Raw genomic sequence first — 12,537 nt, 5'->3', positions numbered from 1 at the left:
TTTGCTGATATAAACATAGTTTTACCTACAGCACAGTATATTACCTAAGGACACACCAAATGGGGACTTCTAAATGTGTATAGTGGCTCGTTGAGAGAAAGATATCTCATTGGTGTCATCGCCCTCGTGGACGATTTTAGACCGTCGCTCTCCTTCCATTCTGGTTCGCGTGACTCAATCAATGAGGCAGCAATGCCCCGTCCGTCCCATCGTTGTCCGCCGTTTGTCCACTCAAAATGGACACGGACTATACAGAGATAAAAAGTATAAGGCGGTTCAGAAGTCTCTCTCTCTTTCTTTTGTAGACACGACAGAAATTTTCCGCCCCACTTTCGTGGAAGATTGCACGGATAAATTTTGCATGTGCACGGAACACGCAGAGGGATCGATGACCCAAGCGAAACGTGGAAAAAAAGCATTAAAAAGATAAAAAACGAAAAAAAAATGCACATACAAGTCTGAATTATTAGGCACGGCCGATCCCATGGCGACGTCGGATCAACAGTTCACCCTGTGAGCGTGTTGAAACCTCATCGATTCTCTCATTTCTTAACGGCCCTTAAACCACCGGCCCTGACCAAGAGTACTTCTGCCCAGCTGTTTATTGCCGTCACGCATGCGATGTGAGACCAAACAAAATCTCCTTCAAGTTGAACACAGTTTGTGAACCAAGATGGCGCGTCAGGAGTGAGGATTAATAATGACGATTTCCACTCTTATTGTTGGGGCAAAAGTCGACACACATTTTGAGGATTTCCATTAATTCTAGACATTCAAAGAGGAGATTAATCGACTGATAGAAAACAGAGGTTTCGATCGTTTGTGTTCCAAATTTATATTCTCGTCGCCGGCCATCATAAGGAATATGGCGAACGAAGTTCATTAAAATGCATAGACTTCTACGTTTCGCCGACGCCCGAATATCTACCTTAAGCTTGTGCCACGACGACGGGTCTGTTAGGAGACTGCAAGCGGATTCATTTCCTGATTGAAATCATTATTCTAGTTGAGTCAGGACTGCTAAACGCCACTCAAATTTCCTAATTACGCGCATCAAGTCACTGTTTAGATGTTAGCCCAACCAAGATGAAATTCATTGTTCCGGCGTACATATAGATTACCCTAATGTGTGTGTCGTTCATTTATGAGTGTTTGTTCACTGCTTCATTAGGAGATTACAGCCAAGACGGGTTGTCAGTTTTCGTTTGAAACGAAAGAAAAAAATAGGCGGACCTGAACTAGAAAAGTATTACATTCTATGTTTTAAGGTGTAACTTTGTGGAAATCCATTATCCCCGAGGTAAAAAAAAAACATTGTATCTTTCCAGAGGATGACGCTGATGCGTTGAAATTAGTCGTACCTAATGAAACTTTTGGTGGAAAGACAATTTTTTTTTCTTCAGTAGAAAAGTATTATATATCTATGTATACATGTAAAATGACCATGGTAGTAGGAGCATATGGAGAAGAATATCGTTAGGCAAAGAAGCTTTCACACAAGCAGGAGGGAATTGATGACAGGGACTACTAGAACAGGTAGAAGACATTGGTTCAGAATGCTTAGAAAAGGCTCGTGAAGACTTTAATATGGAGCGTAGTTAAGAATAGCGCGGAAACATGGTCGTTGAAACAGGATGATAGGCGTAGATTTGCAAGCTTTTGAAATGTGAATGTGGAGAATGACGGAGAAGGTGAAGTGGACAGAAAGGAAAACATATGAGGAAGTTTGGTATGATGAGAGGGGAACATAGGGGATTATCGGGAGAAATGTAAAGGAGGCAGGAGAAAAATGCATGCAAAGAGCAAATTGAATGGCAGCGGGATGTTGAAGACTGTGATAGAGGGGATAATGTTGGGAAAACGAGGAAGGGGCGGAAATAGAATAGATGTTTATGGAAATGAAGAGGGACTTAGCTGTAGAATAGGATATCGGGTGGTGTTCTGTTGGGAGAGACAAGAGAATTGTTTGTTAGCTTTCGTCCATCCAAAACCTACCTAATTGATAGATTACCAATTATATATATACATATATACATATATATATATATGTATGTATATATATATGTATATATATATATATATATATATATATATATATATACCCTCCGGTTAGCACTCCAACGCTCTACCCCCTGGGCTACCGCGACCCAGATATATATATATATATATATATATATATATATATATATATATATATATATATATATAGTATATATATATCTGGGTCGCGGTAGCCCAGGGGGTAGAGCGTTGGAGTGCTAACCGGAGGGTCCCGAGCTCGATTCCCGGGCAAGGCACTCTGGGCACCTGCAGCTTCACCCAAGCTATGTGATTTTTTCGGGTACCAGGTCTTCCTGGGAAACCATAACCGGCACAGGGAAAGGAACTGGCCCCCCTACCCTGATGTGTGAATTTTCACACGCCGTATAGGGCTTAGTACTGGGTGAACTCTACCACCACCTACTAAACCGACCTTCGGGTTGATTACTGGGTTTATGGTTATATATATATATATATATACATATATTTATATATATATATATAAACATATACATACATACATATATGAATCTAAGTATATATATGTATATACATATATACATACATGTGGGTGTGTATATATATATATATACACATATATATATACACATATATACATATATATATATACACATATATACACATATATACATATATATACACATATATACATATATATACACATATATACATATATATATATGCACATATATACACATATATGCACATATATACACATATATACATATATATATATATATACACATATGTACATTTAGTATATACACGCACGCATATATGAAAGAATATTAAAATGTGTGTTAACGTACCCTTCGTTGGCCAAAGGGTTCACCCATATGCTTAATTGCCTGAGGTGCATTCAGAAGCAATCCATCGTTTCCGAATGCAACCCAACTCTCGGGTTTCGACACAGTCGTCAGCCATCCATTCCGCACATGGTGCCCGGTCGATTGTTAATGGTGCTGCCCCCATCCCCAGCAGGCACCATCAACACCCTCTCGAGGGCAGGGTCCCCCTCTTCCAAGAGAGGTGGGGCGTGCCATTGCGTCCATTTCTTCTCAATCCCCCGCACATTAGTCACGCGTCTGCCCTTGTCCTTTGCCTGCCACGCAGTTTCGAAATACCCTCCTCCCCGCCCGCCTTGATTGGCGAAGCGTAGGGGATCGAATTTTCCACTGAAAGGCTTCAATCATACGCACAGAACCTCCGACACCTTCTCCCTTTTCTAGCAAGGAGAGCAAGGTGGAAAATATATATTCATATTTTTGAAAATTGGAAACATATTTTTGCAAATTTTTATTCGAATGCCCTGACCTTTCATACTGATTCCGTATTAGCCACATCCGTGCATTGTTCAATGCATGATAACCTGTCCCTGATAATTATAACTCGTAATGAGAGAGTTCCTTCGACCAAAATCAAACAGTGAATTTCATCACTGGTTGCTATAGCGCCAAAAACATTTTTTTTAAAAACTTGAGATAATAAAATTTACTCATTGAATTCTGCCCTTTTCAAAAAAATTAGGCACTGTATTTGTTCAATGGTGTATTTTTCGATTATTATGTTAATCTAAACAACCAGTTGCTGGTAACCTCGAGAAGAAGTTTAAAATCTAAAAAAAGTTTAATATCGCTCGCTGCATTCAAAACCACTTGCCTTTAGAACAGCTGCGTATTTAAAATTGAATTGTCGCTATGCTTATCGAATTTTGTCGCTTGTGATCGAAATTACGAATCATTAACATAAAATAATTGCAGTAAGCACAATGCGAATGAGGGATTAAAAATTGGTCATCGCATACTGAATTGTATTAAAATTAATTGAATTTTAACATACTGCAATTGTATTAAATTATTTAATTAAATTGTTTGGGTGATTATCACGAAATTATTATCACAATAAGCGTTAAATAAATTTCCATTGCATTTGAGTATTTACTAGTGTGGCCGAGCGCGAAGGAGAATTCCAACATCCTTCCTCCAGCCAACAAATCTTAAAACGCCGCTGAAATTTCCAAAATTTTGCGCTCCAACAATGTTTCCCGAATCCTGCCAACGACGGAGCATTGGAGGCTTTGGCACGCGCCACAGCGCGGAATGTTGTTCTTTTGTCATTCACCAAGTCAGGGGATCGCCTTATGTCCCCCCCCCCCGCTCCCAAGGACTCATCCCCTTCAAACCGTGACGCAGGTCTTTGGACAAGTAGAGAGAGGATATTGCCACACGTTGAAGTCCCGGGTAGGTGCAAACGAGAAAATCGCCGTTGGCAAGCCAAGGGAGCTAGCTACCAGAATGTCATATATAACGGCCGAAGAGAATTTGTAAAATTCCCATTCATTAAAAATTAAGAAAAAAGTTAAGTCGGCACAACAAGTCCAGGAATGCAACAATTTCAGAGTGTAAAAAACATTCGCCTTGACCAGGATTCGAACCCGGATCCCTCGATGTCCGGCCGAGTGCTTTAGCCAGTTAAGCCGAATTATCGTACATACAATATCTCCAATCATTCATCATGATTTTTACACTCTGAAATTGTTGCATTGAAAAGCATATTAGCATATGACTACGTTAAAAATTACTGTTGCGGCATCTCCCGCAGTTTCTTTGGAATTTGTCTAAGGTACACACAGCCTAAGTGTTTAAAAGTCCTTTAACCTCGTGGACTGTGGCGCGTCGCGCACGACTAGGAATGCCTGTGGCACTGTTCGTTATATACGGTACTTTGTCACAACATCTTGTTCCTTTAAAGCCCCCAAAATTTCAATTTCAATGAATTTCAGAGGAAGCCTAGATAGCTTAACTAGCTAAAGTACTCGGCCGGACAATGAGGGATCAGGGTTCGAATCCCGATCAAGGCGAATGATTTTTACACCCTGAAATCGTTGCATTGAAATGCATACTAGCGAATGATTCCGTTAAAAGTTACTGTTGCGACATCTACTGCAGTTTCTTGGAATAAGTCCAGGAATGCTGGCCATTGCAAGTTGACCTTGGGCTGTTACATGGACATGAATCGTAAGGCTAATACCTAACGAACAAGAGCGTATCAAACAAACATAACTTTTACACATATTAATTTGCAATTCGTTTTTATTAAGTCAAAAATACTATTTCTTTTCCAAAACCCGCGAGGCTTCCTTAGAAACGGGAACTTAAGTTACACAGTACACCATCTGCGCGTTTATTATCGTATTTAACAACCTACATTCAATTATATGAAAAATATCGCCAATTACTAACGTTCTAAATTTGATGTCGCCTTAGGAGAACAAACATCGATCGAAATTGGTCTACATTCTCTTTCGACTATTCGTGATATTTTTTTTCGTGCATAAGATTTTTCTGATTCTTTCATCATTGCCTGGTCATATTTTTCTTGGAAATGAAGCGGAAAACCTGATTTTTTTCATGAAGGCAGTTGTGGAGCTTGGCCAAACTTTAACCTCGCCAAGAGAGCGGAAGTCACCCGTGAATGGAATATCGATCGATTATGTCCTTCATCTAGGAAGGCGACCGAAATCACGAAGAGAGATCCGGGTGCATTTCTAAGGATTTTAAATCACGAATGACGAGGAAAAAAATGACAAGTCGGCGTAACTAGTGCTATAGGAATTACTAAAAATATTTTTTCGATTTACTGCGTCAGATTTAACTTTAGTGAAATCACTCCCTAAAATCGGGATTCGAAACCGGGTCTCTCAATTTCATCCAAAAAGCTATATCCGGTTTAATCTACCGAGGAGAAGGTCACGCGTGTAGCTTAAGTAAATGAATCGTCGTTCGGAAAACGGGAGACCGGGGTTCGAATCCAGGTCAAGGCGAATGATTATATTTTACAATCTGAAAATTCAACCTTTTTTTGCGTATCACAGAAACTATACAATATTTTTGTTCCGATATACAAGCATTTTCTTGGCATCTTCGACGTTGCCCAACTAAATCAGTACACACTATATTTTGTCGTAAATGCTTATACGCAGACGTAATTGGGAATCGCTATCAGGTGTCTACGATGGATAAAGTCATTTGCACAGCCAAAACATCATCAGAATTTCATTGATCTGCCCTTTAAACACAGAAGTCATGACGTTTCTGAGATAAAAGAATGTTAAATCAAACATTTAAGTAGGAGATCATTAACTAGAGCAGGTAGAACAGTTTACGTATCTCGTTAGTGTTTTGGAACAACACGGTCAAAGTAGTAGGGACGTAAGGAGAAGAATTGCGCTGGCAAAAGAGGCTTTCACAAGGAGGAGGGAGTTGATGACGGGGATGTTGATTAAGGATGTTAAGAAAAGACGTGGAGCGTGGCTACGTACGGCGCGGAAACGTGGTCATTGAAGCAAGAGAATAGACGTAGACTGGAGGCTTTTGAAATGTAGGTGTGGAGAAGAATGGAGAAGGTGAAATGGACAGAGAAGAAAACAAATGAGGAAGTACTTGGTATGGTGGGCGAAGAGAGGGGTTTGTTGGGAGCAATTCTATGGAGGCAGGAAAAGTGGATGAAGCGGGTATTGACCGGCAGTGAGATGTTTAAGACTGTAATAGAGGGGAGAATGTTAGGCAAACGAGGAAAGGGAATGAACAGGATAGGGATGTTGGACGGGATGAAGGGAGGAAGAAAGTACTCAGAGATGAAGAGGGACCTGATATAGAGTAGGATGATGGATTTTGTGTTTTGTTAGGAGTCACACATATTTTTTTGATTTAATTATTTAATTTAGTAGCTGTGTCCATCCAAAAACCTACCTTAACCGGTAGATTACCTAATTATAATATATATATATATATATATATATATATATATATATACACAACTAATAATTTCAAAAAAGATAAAATTTTCGGAAGTGAAAACTTTTCAAGACCTATACGGATCGATGTGTATTATGCTGTGAAGCGAAGGAAAATAATAAATTAAAATCTCTTCCCTTGAGATTAGCCATTTAGAAAAATGGCTTTTCAGAAATCCAACGTAATTTAAACAAGGAAGCATCCAAACCGACAAGGAATTGTTTCAAATGGTGGAATTACAAAAAACTAAAAACGTAAACCCGTTCATATCAAGTTCCGACATAAATGTATTCCGATATCGAGTTATAAAATAGGAAAGCATGAGAAAGTGCGAACGAAGCACGTGTTCGCGGGGCAGGTTCACTTACGTTTCAATCGGCACTGGCTCTTTCTTCTCCTTGAGTCACGTAGTCGCGTAGGATTTTCCCCTCGAAGCCGTGAAGCGAATCCAAATCACCTGGAAAGTGAATTTTACGCATCGATTACCTACAATGTTGAATGGAGTCTTTCACACAGAATCTAATGGATACGCTAAACGCAAGAATCGAAAACCGAAATTTGTTTATTCATTGTTACCACTCAACAGCAAACCCGAGCATATATATTTTCCAGATGGAAGTTCCCATCCGCACTTACTATATATCCTCAATCGTTATCATGTTTTACCAGTCTTATTTTACTTAAACTTATCGTCATTACACAACTGAGATGACATAGAATGAGGAAGACATATTCAATGCCACAGGTTTTTCCCGCTATTTCTTCAAGACTTGATATCACACAAACGTAATGGTTGTTTACTTTGTGGCAACAATTGCAGCAAATATGTCTGTAAGTCAATTTTATCGTCTCGTGGGCTCAAAAAAGGCCTTGAAATTTATGAAAAAGAGGTTAGGTGCGCTTCGAAAAATATTTTTTTCAATATCCCAGTTATCATAAGCAAGTATTATGCAAGTGTCAGATTTGAATCAATGTAGGTTAATTCGTATTTACGAATGAGACAATACGAGCGGCATTGTGAAGCGATGTCTTTTACTTTTTATTATTTTTTTTATTCGTCGGCCATCATATGTTTTCACTTTCAGTTTAACAGCGAGGAAAAATCAATTCAACCTGATCATTCGACGTGGAAATCGGCATTCAAGATGCACCAATTGACTTGAGGTGATCAATCATCGATGACCAGATCGAAAAGTGCAGTTAAGAGACAACCTGGATGACCTTAACCCACTTAGATCCACGCATGCCCTCCTGAGAAGTAAGTCTCTCGATTATTTTGCCAGTCGACCTTCCTCTCCAGGGCCGGCTTGACCACCGAATTGATCATCGACCGAAATGACTGCCCCTGGAAACGCTTTCAAATTCGAAAGGGAGGAGGTAACAATCAGGCAACGGGGATATGGATGGGTGCGCCCGGTGGCCATGTTCGACGCCCCCATGACGACGGAAGCCACGAGGCAAAGATCGATTAGGGACGTCTCTAAAATTAAGAAAACAAAACCTGGGACAATTGATCTTGAACTAACTAAGGCGGTGAATGTCAATCTAGTCAACTGGCATGTTAAGGATGACGTAAGAGCAAAATATTTGCAAAAACGAGTTGCTACATGGGAATAATGATTGCATTATGTAAAAAGTTGAACTCGTAGTCTGAGAACGAAACAATAAGCGGTGGCATTAGAAAACTTATGAATATGTGAATTATCCCAATACAGTTTGACGCAACGAGAGGATTAGCAACGACGAAACAAACGGTGAAGTTGCCGGGCCACGGCGGCGACTCCTTGGAAGACCGCTCTTGCGACAATGGTGCAACCAGGTCAACGGGGCGGCGAAACGAAAGAAAGAGAGAGAGAGATGAAAAAAGAAGAAGTCCGCGGTGCGAAGGCTGCGGTGGTCGGGCTGCAATGCCATTGTTCCCACCATACACTGCCTTAACCCCTTTCCTTCCCATCATGCCTTGCACGGGGACGGAAGCCACAGACAACACTGTCGGTAGTGACGGCTCACGCCAACGACCATTTCCAGCCAGCTATTTTGTCGGCGGCGACTTTTTATGCGCTCGTCATCTTAATTCGACGAAGTCGACAGTCATTTGTCATTGAAATGGAGAACGCGAACGGCAAGTGCGTCGTGGAGGAAGTGACGTCACGCGACGTCGTTCGATGAAATTTTTACATACGTTAGCCTATTTTCAGACAAATGCAATTAAAAGCAGCGTATTCAAAATTATTAGAGGAGCTGAGCTGGTAACTACTCACGTAGCGAGATTAAATCTCTTACATATGAATTGGAAGGATGTCTCTTTAGCAGTGATGTTGAATATGTAGTATTACCATCAACGTACTACGGCAAGAGAGATCATGCTAGTAAAATCAGAGAGATTAAGCGTAGAACCGATAGATTTAATATGCCATTTTTTCCACGAACGAAAAGGGATCAGAATAAAATCCTAACCCCCTCATCCCTTACCCTTTCCTCCTGGTGCTGCACCCCCTGCCACACACCTTTTTGGTGGCTCGCAGGGTATTGATGTAGATGTAGAATAACATTGTTCTACCGCAGTTGGGGAGAAGAGTATTTTGGGTCAAAATTAGTCTGGTGTATAATCACCCCATGCCATACATCATAGCGGTGGTTTGCAGGGTACAATGCAGTAGTAATAAAGACTGGTAGAATAAATATCAAAAACAAATAAGAACGGTCATACAAATAAAATCATATCGCGGCTAGTAATGTTTCCCTATCAGGTGAATGAAGCTAATTAATTATGTATTTAATACGAGGTGAATGCATTCATCTGCAACCAACTGTGAATGAAGGAAACTCTGAATGGAGATCCTCTGAAACCTGGCTTATGGTATCATTAGGAAAGGAAAACGTGACTTTCCATCCGTGACAAATAACGACGCATTCCATAGAATGGAAGTATTGACTGATTTACTTCCATTTCAATAATTCCACGACCGAATCGACGACAAATGTTAAGTGGAAGGTCACCGATGATCAACATCCAATCTTCAACAATGCGATTCCATCGTGGATCAAACATGATTTGCCGAAAATTGAATTATGCTATTGTAGAGTCGACAAGGGTCATAATTTACGAGAAATACATTACCACTGTTACAGCGAACGGGTTACCTAGGAGATATTCCGTATTTTAGAAAACCAAAGTTATCAATTCGATAGTTGGTTTGATAGGGGAGGGCTGTCCGGGTACTAAGGCTCTTAATGAGGCGTGAAATTCATCTATAAACAGGGCAATCAGGGTATTCCAGGGCTCTAATCACTTGATTACCGCGTTCCAAGATATTATCTACATCCACTCAATACCCGCCAAGCCGCCGCAAGGGCGTGTTGGGGGGGGGGTGTTAGAACACCACCCGTAATTTAGAAAAGAAAAAAACAGTATGCAAAAACCACAAAATCATACTATGTATATATATATATATATATATATATATATATATATATATATATATATATATATATATATATATGTGTGTGTGTGTGTGTGTGTGTTTTTCTATATATTATATATATATATATATATTTATATATATATATATATATATATATATATATATATATATATATATATATATTATTGTATTAACGAGTTTTAAATTAGGTTTATTTTAAACCTAAGCCTCCATCACGTATTTTATCAGCATGTGCACTTATTCTTTCATTGGAGTTGACTTTTTATCGTAAAAATTGTTTTCCATAATTGGTCATACACTGTACATTAATCACTTTTCATGCTTGGTACATTTGACACGTAGCATATGGATACACGTTTTCTTTCAATCCATTGCTATTATTCAGCACTATTTACCTCAGTGCATTGTCATGCCTCTTTTTCTTACGTCATTTAAATGCTCTCCTCAAACAAAAGCCTGTACATTCCGTTTCTAAGGGAACGAAAAATACCATAACAATACAATGCATCTCCATTTCCTTTGATTGAGACGAGATTCTACGTTACTACAGTGCCCTGTTTTTTAATGGTGTGATAGTTTCAAAAATTAAAAAAAAGAGATTGGGAAGGTGTAAAAAACACGAATGGTCTTGCATTAAAATTTTGTTCTAACAATTGCTTTTTTTAATTTTCTTCAAAAACTAATTCAAACTATAATGAACACGAAATAACCAATAGTACTCGACTGAGTCAACAATGTCTTGGGGAGCAAAATTGCTGGAAGGGCGTGCGAGGGAGATTAGAACTGTGTCCCTGCCTGAACTGGAATATTTCTAGGATAGATCTTTAAATTTCGATCTGATCTCATAACTTCTGACGTAACATTCGGAAAGACAGGTCACCGAGCTTTCGGAAGGACAACTTTAAAAATAAAAAACTTCAAATTTGCATGGAGCCTAAATCTGACCTCTCTCTCTCTAATCTCTATCCTTAACATCATTTCCGCTAACGTATCTTTTGAAAGTCATCCTCCCGATCGCGCTAAATAGCCCCGTGTTTTCCAGTCCGACTTTCGTTAAATTGAGAGTTGACTTTCGACTGAATCTAGGGAAAGTTCATATTTACAAGCAATCGTACGCAACACCGCCGCTCTCCAAAACATACGGGGGACATGTGTCAATTTGTTTGCCACAGGAAGCGCTTCTACGTATTATAGTCACTGTGGAAAGTCTAGAAGTTTGTAGAACGCACGAACAAGTTGACATAAAGGAGGAAAAGACGTACGTATCAAGACGAGATAGTTTCTCGTCGGCGTTCACTTGAGTACACACGCGCACAAATACAGGGAGAGGTACCGTAAGCGAAAGATGCACTCCTGGGGTAGGGAAAACGATGATCCTTGAGAAAAAGCTCAAGAAAGAGATAAGTCTACGACTTCGCATGAAGAGTGACCTCGTACGGACCTGGAACACTGGAAGATCTTCCAGGAAAATAAATGAATAGATTTTCAAAGTTCGCTGGATTGAGAAGGATGGGAGATGCCGTTCTTTCACTCGACATATATAACTTAAAGAAAATCGGCTGTAAGATAATGAGACGACTATGATGGATCAGTCGTAACAATCCATCCATATCTTTGCTTTTTTGCAAAAGGTAAAAAAATACTATACCCGACCATGCTTCGAGCTCAAAATATATCGTTATATATCGTTATACGATTACATTTATATATATATATATATATATATATATATATATATATATATATATATATATATATATATATATTTTTTTTTTTTTGCAGGTTCCCCTTACCTATCCATTTGAAAAACCCTAACCCCCTCATCCCTTACCCTTTCCTCCTGGTGCTGCACCCCCTGCCACACACCTTTTTGGTGGCTTGCAGCGTATTGATGTAGATTTAGATGTATATGGGGTGAATATTTACCCCAGACTAAAAATTAGTCTGGTGTGTATTCACCCACTACAACACACCCTAGCGGTGGCTTGCAAGGTACAAAAATAAATAAACAAAATGCCCTCGGCGTTTTTATGCCGATTCCCAGAGATATAATCGCGCGCTCCTATCGTCCATTGTCGCCTTGTTTACCCGTCGCGTCGCAGCGCGCCATTATTACGTGACCAACAACAAGCAGTTGTACCCCACCCTTGCTTCAAAATGGCACTCGCTCAATAATCGCAGGCAAAATTTAATAGTTGTCTTGAAACTCTTTCTCGCACACATTGTCGAATCAT

At 39.6% G+C, this 12,537-nt stretch overlaps 1 protein-coding gene across 1 annotated transcript in view; it reads right to left on the bottom strand.

Moving 5' to 3' along the window:
- LOC139691360 (putative ferric-chelate reductase 1 homolog) overlaps nt 1-12,537 on the bottom strand; it is a 148,378-nt gene that overhangs the window by 44,675 nt on the left and 91,166 nt on the right. The window contains exon 2 of the mRNA XM_071589145.1: nt 7,226-7,314. The gene's annotated coding sequence lies outside the window, so the exon portion shown is untranslated. The remainder of the gene's footprint in view (nt 1-7,225; nt 7,315-12,537) is intronic.

This window comes from Hetaerina americana, unplaced genomic scaffold (assembly GCF_022747635.1).
Source record: "Hetaerina americana unplaced genomic scaffold, ioHetAmer1.1.p SCAF_33, whole genome shotgun sequence".
Taxonomy (NCBI): Eukaryota; Metazoa; Arthropoda; class Insecta; order Odonata; family Calopterygidae; genus Hetaerina; species Hetaerina americana.
The sequence above is the reverse complement of the archived record's forward strand: the minus strand, read 5'-3'. Positions and strand labels throughout refer to the sequence as shown.